The following is a 14011-nucleotide window of genomic DNA, read 5'->3' as shown; positions in this document are numbered from 1 at the left end:
CGCCTTGGTGATGTTGTTCACCCGGCTGGCCACCTGGGCCTTGGTGAGCACCGCCTTGGACGTCCGGTTCGGGTCGAACCGGCCGGACATGTGCCCGATTTTGTGGGTGCGCCTCTGGAGCGGCAGCACCCGGCGCTCAGCGATGGTGCAGAGGAGATCCTCCGCAGTCAGCCCGCTCTCGACGGCTGCCCCCAAGAAGTCCCAGAGCTGGTTCACCTCGGCGTCCGGATCCGACGCGCGGGCGTTGTAGCTCCAGTTGATCCGGCCGACTGGAGGGGCCGGATTGTACTCCGGCAGGTTGATCCGGTCGACGAGCTGCCCCTCGTTGCGCACATAGAAGAACGACATCTGCCAGTTCTTCACCGAGTCAACGGTGGGGATCTTGGGAAAGGGCGTACCAGGCCGGGTGTAGATCGAGGCGGCGCCGTAGGCCCGCAGGCGGCCCTCGGTGGTTTGCGCCTTCAAGTAGAACAGCCGGCTCCAGAAGTCGATGTCTGGCCATAAGCCGGCGTAGGCCTCCATGAACACCACGAAGCAGCTGAGGAGGACGCATGCGTTGGCCGGCAGGTGGTGCGGCTGCAGGCCGAAGTTGTCCAGGAACTGCCGGAAGAAGGTTGAAGCCGGCAGGCCCAGCCCGCGATCCAGATGCGCGCCGAAGACGACGCGCTCGCCGGGCCGCGGCTCGGGCTCCATCTCCTCGCCGGGTGCCCGCCAGACCACCGCCGACGGGATCCGGCGGAGGCGCACCAGCCGCTCGATGTCATCCTCCCGCATGTATGAGCCCCTCCACGATCCGCTGGGGGAGGCCATTGTCGACGAAGAGGAAGAAGTCCAGGAGAGGCGAAACGGCGACGAAGAGCCTTGCGACGGCGGCGGCGACGGTGGCGGCTGAGGACGCTCCGTCGAGACGCGCGGCCCCGTGGCGCCGGATTGGTGGAGAGGCGGCGGCGGCCCGGCGGGAGAACGTCGGGGCAGCTGCTCGCCGGAGTTCGCCAGGAGTGTTGGCGTGCGACGGAGCGCTCGAGCGAAGAAAAGAAGAAGTTTGAGCGAAGAATGCGAGGAAGAAGAAGGGCGCCTCGGTACCGCTACCGGGGGCATTTATAGCCGCCTGGCGCGCCAGTTGCGCGGCCACGTGGCGATCGTGGGCCACGATCGGGATTTACTGCGCCGTAACTCCTCCCACGACCACGACGGTTACCGAAAACGGCCACACCACGTCGCCCACTACCGCACCGGATCCGGAGGGACATTGATGTGACCAGACGAACCGACCGCAGCGCCAGGCGTCAGACCGGTCAAGTCGGGCGCGGGACCCGAGGCGGCGGAGGCTCCGGTGCGCCGCAAGCCGGAGCCGGACAATAAGTTCAACCCGGACTAAAAGTCGTCAACAAGGCGGAGACTCCGCCAAAACTTGCGAGAAAGCGAAAGCTGTATAAGTGTAAAAAGCGGCCGGCTAGAAGCAGCCGGCAGGAACGAGCCGGATGAGGGCGCAGCCGGCTGAATGGAAATTCTCAGTCGGCCCCTCCAAGTGCCGTCAAGTATATTCGAGAAGCCAGGAAAACCTGCCTAGGTCCTTCTAGACGCAGGACCTTGCCAGCTTCGGGGGCTAATGTCGGGGGGAAGACCCCGGATAGGGCAATGGACGCGGAGCAGCCGGCTGGCCACTGGCCGGCTCGCGGCAAAGGCCGGCTGAGGAGCAGCCGGCTGGCGCCGTGGCCGGCTGGCTCTAGGTCCTAGTCGGCCTGGCTACGGCCACCAATGCTGTAGCTGGGCCGGCTTCTACAAGCCATATCCGACTGGGGTTTGTACCTCAGACCGACTCGAGGCTGGCGAGTCTTGCACTGGAAGGGACCGGGTTGGTGATCCGGGTTCCTAAAGTCCACGCTGACTCCATCTTCCGTAAAGCGCGGGGCACTGTGGAGCAATAGTGCCGCGCGCCGGACAGGCCGTCAGGGCTTACGACGATCCGTACCGGCTACGGTGGCTGACGGCGACAGGGACAGCTCCTCTCCATACCGCTGACCGTGGCAGCCGGATGGGACAGGCCACGATGCCTCAACTACTCCTGACGTCACCGCCTCGGGAAGGAGCGGAAGCCGAAGCCGGCCCAGCCGGCCAGTAAACTATAGGGTCTTATATGTAAAGTGCCGGCGCCTATATAAGCCGCACTACCCCCTCTCGTGCAGGGGATCGATCATTCTTACTTCACTCCACCCATAGAGCTGCCCTGAGAGAGAGACCATCGTCTCCTTTAGCCTCCCAGGAGCAGCCGGATACAGCTCTAGGAGCACCATCGTATTGTGTGATCATCATATACACTCATAGCAGGAGTAGAGGTTTTACCTCCATCGGAGGGCCTCGAACCTGGGTACGTCGCCGTGTCGCTCGTGCCCATACCCGCATCCGGATACCGCTGTGAGATCACTCAGGAACCACTTCGATTAGCCACCCTATGGCATATGCCGTGACCATACCACGACAACCTGTATCAATCCACCAACATGGAGATTGAAATACCGAAAGAACAGTAAAGAGATTACCGTACCCATCAGCATTGCTAGCGGTCACCGTGTTGACTTGCCTCGCCTTTTTCTTGCGGTCTGCCCTCTCTGGACAGTCCTTAGAAAAGTGGCCAGTCTCTCCACACGTAAAGCAGCTCAGATCTGCTTTGTTTATCATCTTCTTCTTCTTGAAGGTTGTAGTCTTCATAGGCTTATTGAAGGAGGGCTTGTTATTCCCTTTGTTCTTGCTGTAGGGTTTCTTCTGCACCATGTTGGTGCTAGACTGACCCTCTCCTTTCTTAGTATTATCCTTAGCCCGAGCTTTCTCCTCAACATCAAGAGACGCTATCAGATTTTCAACTGATATCTCCTGTCTCTTGTGTTTGAGAGTTGTGGCAAAGTTCCTCCATGAAGGGGGTAACTTAGCGATGATGCATCCAGCCACAAACTTGTCAGGTAAGGCACACTTAAGGAGTTCAAGCTCTTTCTCAATGCACTGTATCTCATGAGCTTGTTCGACTACAGAACGGTTGTTCACCATTCTGATGTCATGGAAGCTCTCCATGATGTACAGTTCACTGCCTGCATCGGTTGCACCGAATTTAGCATTCAGTGCATCCCAGAGCTCTTTACCATCTGTTATGTGCATGTACACATCACACAGACGATCAGCAAGAATACTCAGAACGCATCCGACAAAGAGAGTATTGTTTTCCTTGAACTTGTTCTGATCTTGGTCAGATATAGTTCCTTCAGGTAAACCATCAGTAACTTCGAATACTTTCAGATGAGTAAGCCAGAGCATGGCCTTAACCTGCCACCTCTTAAAGTGCACACCGGTAAACTTATCCGGCCTCAGTGCATCAGAAAAACTAGCCATTGTTAACTCAGGAAATTGCCTACAATTAGGTTTTTGGATTGTTGGATAATTAGGCACAATTTCCATGATTAATTCCAGAATATAAAACATAACGACAGCAGCTACTAACATGTGAAACTCGAACATACTAGATGCATTAATCAACATGAGCAGCAGCAGCACAAACGGTAAAGCATCCATCGCTAAACAGATCGAGATATGTCGCACGTACCGATCTGGTGGAGGTGGCGGTGGAGGTGTAGCAGATGATGTCGCAGCAGTAACGTTGTTGATGACAACGTTGTTGACGACAGGGACGACGGGTCGAAGTAGACGGCGTTGAAGACGACGGTAGGCAGCACCGCCCGACTTGGACGGAAGGCGACCCGTGATGAAGAGCTTGAGCAGTCGCGCAGAGCGCTTCCCAAAAACCTAATTCGCCCTCTCCCGTACAGGATCGCAAGGACGAGTGGTTTCGGAGACCTGCTCTCCCGTTCGCCGATGCACGTCGGCGCGCGGGATGGAGTAGGCTACGATTATATAGGCTCGGGAAACCCTAGGCAACGTGGGCCACGCCCACGTCGCACGAACGTTTTGTGTCGGTTACAGATAGCCCACGATCCGGGAGCGACCCGAACCGACTAACTGTGACGCGTCCGTCTAGGACTCTGTTCCACTCACCACGAGCGCGGCGCGCACGTCGTGACGAGTCGAGACGAGCGAGCGAGGAGGAGGAGGAGCGCGCGCGTGTAGCACTCCTATTCTCACTCACTTAGTTGTGGTGGAACAACCCACCTTATAAGGTGGTCTAACTTCCTCCCAACTTTCCATGTGGGACTAAACTTCCCACCTCTTGCCACTCCCTAGTGAGCTGCCACCAACTTGGGCTCAAACTCACAAGGCTGCCACTAAGTGGGCTTTGAGATTTATAGGGAAAATCTAAAATCTAGTATGGGTCATTAAGTGTAGGCCCAATATTTCAACAATAGGTACGGGAACATGAAGTAAATACAGGCTATTTGAGTTTTTTTTCTTGAAAAGGGACGTGGGTACATTAGCCGTTCGATGATGAAGGCACGACCGGGGAGCACGGATGGGAGCAGCAACGCGGAGCAGGCAAGTCCCATCCGCAGATCTCATCCTTCCTTGTTACACAGATCTCTCCAAAAAATAGGTATGTGATAGCGTTTCTGCTATCGCAATCTGCCCTTCCTATCTCCCTCGCCTAGGGAAACCCTCACACAGTCCCATTCATACCTTTCGGAGGCGCGCGGTGATGGCCTCCAAGACAACGTTTTGCTCCCACCCCCAGCCGCCGGCCGCTCCATCTCGAGGTTTAGCCCACTCTCCGTCTTTCCCTAGCCCCAGCCGCCCCACCATCTCGAGGTCCACCCTCCTCAAGCTCATTACGTTCTCCACCAAGGTCCAGCCTAATCGACTCAACCCCAAGCCCGACCTTCTCGTCCAGCCCGACGTGGTCTTAGATTATCGATGGAGCCTTCCTGGTAGTCTCCGCTGGGGCGTCTCTAATGTTCAGCTCGTGATGGATGATGTTCAGCGTGTCGAAATTAAGTGCAAGGTAATAAAACAAATTAACCATGGTTGGTGATTTTCTCTTACATTTGGTGTGGCCATGATTTGGTAATGTGATGGATCATGGTTAACTTCTTCCGCAACAACAGACTAAGCTGCTTCACTTCAGCGATTGGGAAATTATTTTACAGAATAATATGACACGGAACAGATCTGGGAAGACATCGTCCCTGTAATCCGTAATGTTGGTCGTGAGAGTTGCGAGAGAGTTCAGAATGGGTTGGGCAAATCACACGTGTGAAAACCTTGAACGGTCTACAAGGTGTAGAAGGTAGGTTCATGATGTTGTTTACTGTATTTCAATGTTGTATAAATCTTAGTAATTTTTAGTTCAGCAACATGCGGAATCATGGGTGTTCTTCTTTGTCTCCTTCATATACAACACTCAGGGCAAGTGATATGATTCCATAAATGCAATTGCGGTGTGCGATGGATCTGCTTTAACTACTGAACATGTGGAAGGCGATGAAGGAAACGGAACATTGATGCTGGTGAGTTAGAATTGTATATAAGTTTTTCCCAATTACATCAGTTTTCTGTGATTGATGGGGTGTCAAAGAGTATATCATTGCATCGGACTGCATCGCCGGTCGCACCTCCGTGCTTCCCTCACTCGGTTCTTGGACTGCACGGAAGTTAGCCATCGATGATCCTGACGAAACCGGAATCTCGAGACGATGCGATCCCTCTTTTCCGACGCGGAAGTGAAACCTTCCGAACGTCATCTCGATAGGCTCCTCCAGATACGCATATGCATCCAAACGGGAGGGCGGGTGATAAAATCGACTAGACCAGTTTCGATCTGTTTACCTCTGTCCATCGCGTTGCTTGCCACCGAAGATGTCGATGATCTTGAACGTGCCATCGAGATCAGCTCCTTGTCGCCTCTAATTCCCACGGTCGGCGCCAATTGACAAGGTATTGACTTGTCAATGCCTACAGATTGTAGACTAGGGTTTTAGTTGGAAGTAGAGGGCAAGTAGATCTCGAGGGTTCAGCCGGAAAAGTACTCGACTGCTAGAAAACTAGGGTTGTGTTGACAATGAAATCAATCCTCTCTTTCTCCTTCGCCTCCCTCTTATATAGGAGGCGGAGCCGAAGGTTTCGTGACACACAAGTTACAGAAACCGGGAGACTCTTTGAGTTCGTCCCGTAATAATTACAAGTCTTATTCCTAATACAACTCTATCTTTCCAAGATTATCTCTTAATTGGGCTTTCGGGCTTCATAAACTTCGGGTCATGGACCTTCAGTAAACCCCGGGTACCATCTTCAGCAGGCCCATTGGGAATGCCTATGTCAGTACACCTCTCTGCCTTGGCCGCGGCTGCGTTGACTAGGTTTGGGGATGGTGTCCAGTCCACCACTGGTGCTCTTGGCTTCATGATTGAGATGGGCTCAATAGATTCAGAACTTCCATGTAGATGCATTATGATCTAGGCAGCCGATCTTTGGAGTTTTACCGATCATGACCCCGTTTTAGTTTATGAGCCATGTATAGGTACAAATCATGTTGTTGTCATCTTGATGCATCCATCCCAATTGGAACTCTCTCTGGTTCGATAGTTGGGCTTTGCTGGTCCCCTTCTGCTTGTGCACGATAACAACTGATGGGGTTCCTCCGAATGTACTAACCGATGACTCCATTTTTAGCAGCATTCAGGAATTGGGTCAATTGCCATGTGGAGCTCTTTTCTTTTGTCCCGTATGGTATCTGGACGCTTGGGCAAGTGGAGCAGGGTTCAGAGAGAATAATATGAGACCATTTTTTTCTCACTGCAAATTTTTGGAAGGAGAGACCTTTAATGCCATTGCAACCGCACACAATTGATGAAAACTAACGGATCATGGCAACACTTGGATGCCTTAATCATTTCTAATTCATGGGAACACTTCAGCTACTCTTTCCATGATGTCGTCAATTTTTTTATTATTGTGGACAATTCGATCACTGTGATAGCATGATGTCGTCAAATTTTTGATGCCTCCTCAGTATTTTTATTATTGGAAGTGAAGTGGGTAATGCAAAGTTGTCTATCAGCAGACATCCCTATTATTTTCTGCTACAAAACTAAGTTTCAGTGCCATAAAACATGTTTTCTCTGAAATACCTGTAGTTTGACCAAGTTGTTGAGTTGTGAAAATAGTTTGATAGCCTTAAGAGCTTGCATACCGTAGAAAAAAGATCAATCGGTGCCAAGGTGCAAACTAGGGACGCCATGGTGTATGGCGCATACCTCGGCATCCGGTCCACCCCCACCGGCAGCCGCAGTGTTTTTCTCGTCGTGAAGCTCAGGTGAGCTGCTTGCGTTCTCATCTTTTGATATATGGATGTCCTTGGTCCTGCATTTTTTTGCTTGATGATTTTATAACTTAAAAAAATATTTGGAGTCTATCTGAGAACACCGACACACACTATCAGCCAGTGTATGAAATTGTCGCATTGCATTCATATGTTATATCATAGTGTACAAATGATTTGATAAATATATCTAGGTTCAACTTTATTGAGCCGTGGCAACGCACGGGCATTCAACTAGTTTATGCTAGATAGTGGGTTCATGCCTCCATTGAATCTGGGACAGTGATAGAAAGTTCTAAGGTTGTGGATGTGTTGTTGCCACTAGGGATAAAACATCAATGCTTTGTCTAAGGATATTTGTATTGTTTACATTACGCACAGTATTTAATGCAATTGTCTGTTGTTTGCAACTTAATACTGGAAGGGGTGCGGATGCTAACCCGAAGGTGGACTTTTTAGGCATAGACGCATGCTAGATAGCGGTCTATGTTCTTTGTCGTAATGCCCTAAGTAAATCTCATAGTAGTCATCATGATATGTATGTGCATTTTTATGCCCTCTCTATTTGTCAATTGCCCAACTGTAATTTGTTCACCCAACATGCTATTTATCTTATTGGAGAGACACCACTAGTGAACTGTGGACCCCGGTCCATTCTTTTATATCTGAAATACAATCTACTGCAATCTCTGTTCTCTGTTGTTCTTTGCAAACAAACACCATTCTCCAGACCATACGTTTAATCCTTTGTTTACAGCAAGCCGGTGAGATTGACAACCTCACTGTTAAGTTGGGGCAAAGTATTGTGATTGTGTTGTGCAGGTTCCACGTTGGCGCCGGAATCCCTGGTGTTGCGCCGCACTACACTCCTTCACCAACAACCTTCACGTGGCCTTCATCTCCTACTGGTTCGATAACCTTGGTTTCTTACTGAGGGAAACTTGCTGATGTACGCATCACACCTTCCTCTTGGGGTTCCTAACGGATGTGTGCTTCACGCGTCATCAAGCTAATTTCTGGCGCCGTTGCCGGGGAGATCAAGACACGCTGCAAGGGGAGTCTCTCACACCCAATCTCTTTACTTTTTTTTATTGTCTTGCTTTATTTTATTTTCTGTTTTGTTTGCTTTCTTTATATCAAAAACACAGAAAAAAATAGTTACTTGCATTTACTTTATTTATCGGTTTACCTTTGTTTATTTCATCATGCTTCGTCCTAAGTTCACTTTGAAAGATATATCAGTAGGGCGTGGGTCTATCATTGGAAGAGATAATATAGAAGAATTTTTCACTCATGTTAGTACGGTTAAAGATTTTGACGATAGATCCTTGGTATAACTTGCTCCTACTTATGAAATTGCTACTGCCTCTTTAGTGCACATGTTGAAAGCTAGATTTGTTAATCTTAATCCTATAATGCAACATATGTTTCTTACACTCTGTGATATGGAAGAAGGAGAGAAGAAAGATTTTGTTTTGAAAACCCTTCTTAAAGAATTTGGTGATGTAGCTAGAGAAGCTAGAAAAGTCTTTATTCAACATAAGATGCTTGGCTTTTATACCAATTTTGCAAATACCCTGGAAAAGCTAAAGTACACTAATGAAGCCAATTGTGAGGTGGAGACTAAAGTACCAATACCTTATAAGCTCATAGGAATGCATGAGGCACTAGAAAAGAATTTTGATTGGATTGTTCCTGAAAATCTATTTGAGGAGGATAGTAAGCCTAAAAGTAATAAAAGAGAAGCTTCTCAAACTTACATAGATAAGATACAATGCATTGTTGAGAAAACTCCCAACTCCTCGGTTAATGCTTCTTCTCTCGATGTTACTTGATTTACACTTTTTGCGCCTAGCTGAAAGGCGTTAAAGAAAAGAGCTTATGGGAGACAACCCATTATTCACGGTCAAAAAAAAAAAGACAACCCATTATTTTATTTCTACAATTTTTGTTTTATATTTGAGTCAAGGTGTTTGTTACTACTGTAGCAATACCTTTCTATCTTTATTTTATTGCATTGTTGTGCCAAGTAAAGTCTTTGATAGTAAAGTTGATACTAGATTTGGATTTCTGCGCAGGAACAGATTTTTAACTGTCACGCATTTGAGTATATCTCTCTGTAGGAGACTCTAAAAATTCTGCGAAAATTCATGCGTGTTCCTCAGATATGTACGCAACTTTCATTCAATTTGAGCTTCTTCATCTGAGCATGTTAATTGCCTCGAAAAAATTCGTGTTTACGGACTATTCTGTTTTGACAGATTCTGCCTTTTATTTCACATTGCCTCTTTTACTTTGTTGAGTGGATTTCTTTGCTCCATTAACTTTCAGTAGCCTTGGGTAATGTCCAGAAGTGTTGGGAATGATCGTGTCCTCTCTAAACATGTGAATTTTTGATTATGCACTAACCCTCTAATGAGATTGTTTTGAGTCTGGTGTGAAGGAAGTTTTCAAGGGTCAAGAGAGGAGGATGATATAATATGATCAAGAAGAGTGAAAAGTCTAAGCTTGGGGATGCCCCCGTGGTTCATCCCTGCATATTTCAAGAAGACTCAAGCATCTAAGCTTGGGGATGCCCAAGTCATCCCCTTCTTCATCAACAACTTATCAGGTCACTTCTAGTGAAACTACATTTTTATTCCGTCACATCTTATGTGCTTTACTTGGAGCGTCTGTGTGCTTTTATTTTCATTTTGTTATTTTCATTCTCTGAATAAAATCGGATCCTAGCAATCCTTGTGTGGGAGAGAGACACGCTCGCTTTTTCATATTGAACACTGGTGTTCTTAGCTTTACTATTAGTGTTCATGGCAAAGTTGAAAGTCGATTCGTTTATTGCTATTTGGTTGGAAACAGAAAATCCTTCATGTGGTAATTGGTATATTGTCTTGAATAATTTGATACATGGCAATTGTTTTGAGTTCTCAAGTAGATCATGTTTAAGCTCTTGCATCATGTAGTTTAAACCTATTAGTGGAGAACTACCGTAGAGCTTGTTGAAATTTGGTTTGCATGATTGGTCTCTCTAAAGTCTAGATATTTTCTGGTAAAAGTGTTTGAGCAACAAGGAAGACAGTGTAGAGTCTTATAATGCTTGCAATATGTTCTTATGTAAGTTTTGCTGTACCGGTTCATACTTGTGTTTGCTTCAAACAACCCTGCTAGCCAAAGCCTTGTACTGAGAGGGAATGCTTCTCGTGCATCCAAAACCTTGAGCCAAAACCTATGCTATTTGTATCCACCATATCTACCCACTATGTGATATTTTTCTGCCATTCCAAAGCAAGCATGCTTGTGTGCTACCTTTAAAATTTCATTCCTTGTCTTTGCAATACATAGCTCATGGGAAAGTAGCCTAAAAAACTATTGTGGTGATGAATATGTCGCTTATGTATCTTATTTCTTATAAGTTGCTTGTTGAGCGGTAACCATGTTTCTGGGGACGCCATCAACCTATTACACCTTTGTTGAATATCATGTGAGTTGCTATGCATGTTCGTCTTGTCTAAAGTAAGGGAGACTTGCCATGAGCTAAATGGTTTGAGTATGCATATTGTTAGAGAAGAACATTGGGCCGCCAACCAAAGCCATGTGTCATGGTGGAAGTTTCAGCTTGGACATTAATCCTCAATCTCTTATGAGTATATTATCTGTTGTTGAATGCTTAAGCATTAAAGAGGAGTCCATTATCTGTTTTCTATGTTGTCCCGGTATGGATGTCCTCAAGTTGAGATCTATCAAAATTGAGAAATCAAATGCGATCTATCTCCTTGGACCTTTGTACAGGTGGCATAGAGGTACCCCTTTGTGATACTTGGTTGAAACATATGTAATGCAATGATAATCCATGGAAATCCAAACTAACTAGGACAAGGTGCGAGCACTATTGGTATTCAATGCATGAGGCTTGCAACTTATAGGAGGTTTTATGCATAACACATATGAATTATTACTACCGTTGACAAAATTGTTTCCATGTTTTCAAAATAAAAAGCTCTAGCACATGAGTAATCCCTGCTTCCCTCTGCGAAGGGCCTTTCTTTTACTTTATGTTGAGTCAGTTTACCTACTTCTTTCTGTCTTAGAAGCAAACACTTGTGTCAACTGTGTGCATTGATTCTTACATATTTGCTTATTTGCACTCATCATATTACTTTGTGTTGACAATTATCCATGAGATAAACATGTTGAAAGTTGAAAGCAACTGCTGAAACTTAAATCTTCCTTTGTATTGCTTCAAAACCTTTTATTAAGAATCTATTGCTTTATGAGTTAACTCTTATGCAAGACTTATTGATACTTGTCTTGAAAGTACTATTCATGAAAAGTCTTTGCTATATGATTCAGTTGTTTAGTCATTATCTTTACCATTGCTTTGAATCACTTCATTCATCTCATATGCTTTACAATAGTATTGATCAAGATTATGATAGTAGCATGTCACTTCAGAAATTATCCTTGTTATCGTTTACCTACTCGAGGGCGAGTAGGAACTAAGCTTGGGGATGCTTGATACGTCTCAAACGTATCTATAATTTCTTATGTTCCATGCTAGTTATATGACAATACTCACATGTTTATATACACTTTATATCATTTTGATGCATTTTCCGGCACTAACCTATTAACAAGATGCCGAAGCGCCAGTTCCTGTTTTCTGCTGTTTTTGGTTTCAGAAATCCTACACAGGAAATATTCTCGGAATTGGACGAAACAAAAGCCCACGGTCTTATTTTCCACGGAGCCTTCCAGAAGTCCGAAGAGGAGACGAAGAGGGGCGACGAGGCGGCCACACCATAGGGGGGCGCGGCCCCACCCCTGGCCGTGCCGCCTTATGGGGTGGGCCCCTCGAGCATCCCTCGACTCTGCCCCTTCGCCTATATAATCTCTCCGTCGCGAAAACCCTATCACCGAGAGCCACGATACGAGAAAAGTTCCAGAGACGCCGCCGCCAATCCCATCTCGGGGGATTCTGAAGATCGCCTCCGGCACCCTGCCGGAGAGGGGAATCATCACCGGAGGGCTCTACATCACCATGCCCGCCTCCGGATTGATGCGTGAGTAGTTCATCCTTGGACTATGGGTCCATAGCAGTAGCTAGATAGTTGTCTTCTCCTCTTGTGCTATCATGTTTAGATCTTGTGAGCTGCCTATCATGATCAAGATCATCTATTTGTAATGCTACATGTTGTGTTTGTTGGGATCCGATGAATATGGAATACTATGTCAAGTTGATTAATTGATCTATCATATATGTGTTGTTTATGATCTTGCATGCTCTCCGTTGCTAGTAGAGGCTCTGGCCAAGTTGATACTTGTGACTCCAAGAGGGAGTATTTATGCTAGATAGTGGGTTCATGCCTCCATTGAATCTGGGACAGTGACAGAAAGTTCTAAGGTTGTGGATGTGCTTTTGCCACTAGGGATAAAACATCAATGCTTTGTCTAAGGATATTTGTATTGTTTACATTACGCACAGTACTTAATGCAATTGTCTGTTGTTTGCAACTTAATACTGGAAGGGGTGCAGATGCTAACCCGAAGGTGGACTTTTTAGGCATAGATGCATGCTGGATAGCGGTCTATGGTCTTTGTCGTAATGCCCTAAGTAAATCTCATAGTAGTCATCATGATATGTATGTGCATTGTTATGCCCTCGCTATTTGTCAATTGCCCAACTGTAATTTGTTCACCCAACATGTTATTTATCTTATTGGAGAGACACCACTAGTGAACTGTGGACCCCGGTCCATTCTTTTACATCTGAAATACAATCTACTGCAATCTCTGTTCTCTGTTGTTCTTTGCAAACAAACACCATTCTCCACCCCATACGTTTAATCCTTTGTTTACAGCAAGCCGGTGAGATTGACAACCTCACTGTTAAGTTGGGGCAAAGTATTGTGATTGTGTTGTGCAGGTTCCACGTTGGCGCTGGAATCCCTGGTGTTGCGCCGCACTACACTCCTTCACCAACAACCTTCACGTGGCCTTTATCTCCTATTGGTTCGATAACCTTGGTTTCTTACTGAGGGAAACTTGCTGTTGTACGCATCACACCTTCCTCTTGGGGTTCCCAACGGACGTGTGCTTCACGCATCATCAACATGGAATATTGTCATAATTTGAACAACTCATTGTTTTCATTTGACCAGAACAGAATAACAACTATGAAGTTCTTTATTATAAATCTGAAGGGCTAGGTAGAATGCCAACGATGAACACAATAACACTTTATTTTGTTCTAGACGTGCATTCCTACCATATTTCCTTGTCAGTCATTCAGGCCATTGTATTCTTGGATTGCGTTGTTTTGTATGACACCTCATACCAACCAATATGGTATAAATACCCAAGAATTTCATTGTGTGACCAAACAAGGAATACATTCATAACATGTATATCATCTATATATACCTGAGCTAGACTTTCTAGTCTTTTCTTTCTTTCTGCCAAAATCATTTGTAGTTTCTCTTTTAGCTTTCCTCATTCTCAGAAAACACTTCACCTTCAATAACTTCTAGGTACATTGGTCAAATACTAATAACATTGAGGTTCTTACTTTGAAGTTGATCATCACATGACAAGTGTTCCAGATTTCACTATTTGTAACCTTTTAATGTGTTGAACAATTTCACTCATAATTTTTATCCATCAAATCATGATGACTTTTCGAGACCATGTCTGTACATGCTAGGCTCGTAAAGTTTAACCTTAGTACTCATATGTGCAAATCTGGCTTACACCCTTGTATGC

Source organism: Lolium perenne, chromosome 3 (genome assembly GCF_019359855.2).
Source record: "Lolium perenne isolate Kyuss_39 chromosome 3, Kyuss_2.0, whole genome shotgun sequence".
NCBI classification, from domain to species: Eukaryota; Viridiplantae; Streptophyta; class Magnoliopsida; order Poales; family Poaceae; genus Lolium; species Lolium perenne.
Note: the sequence above shows the minus strand (reverse complement) of the source record.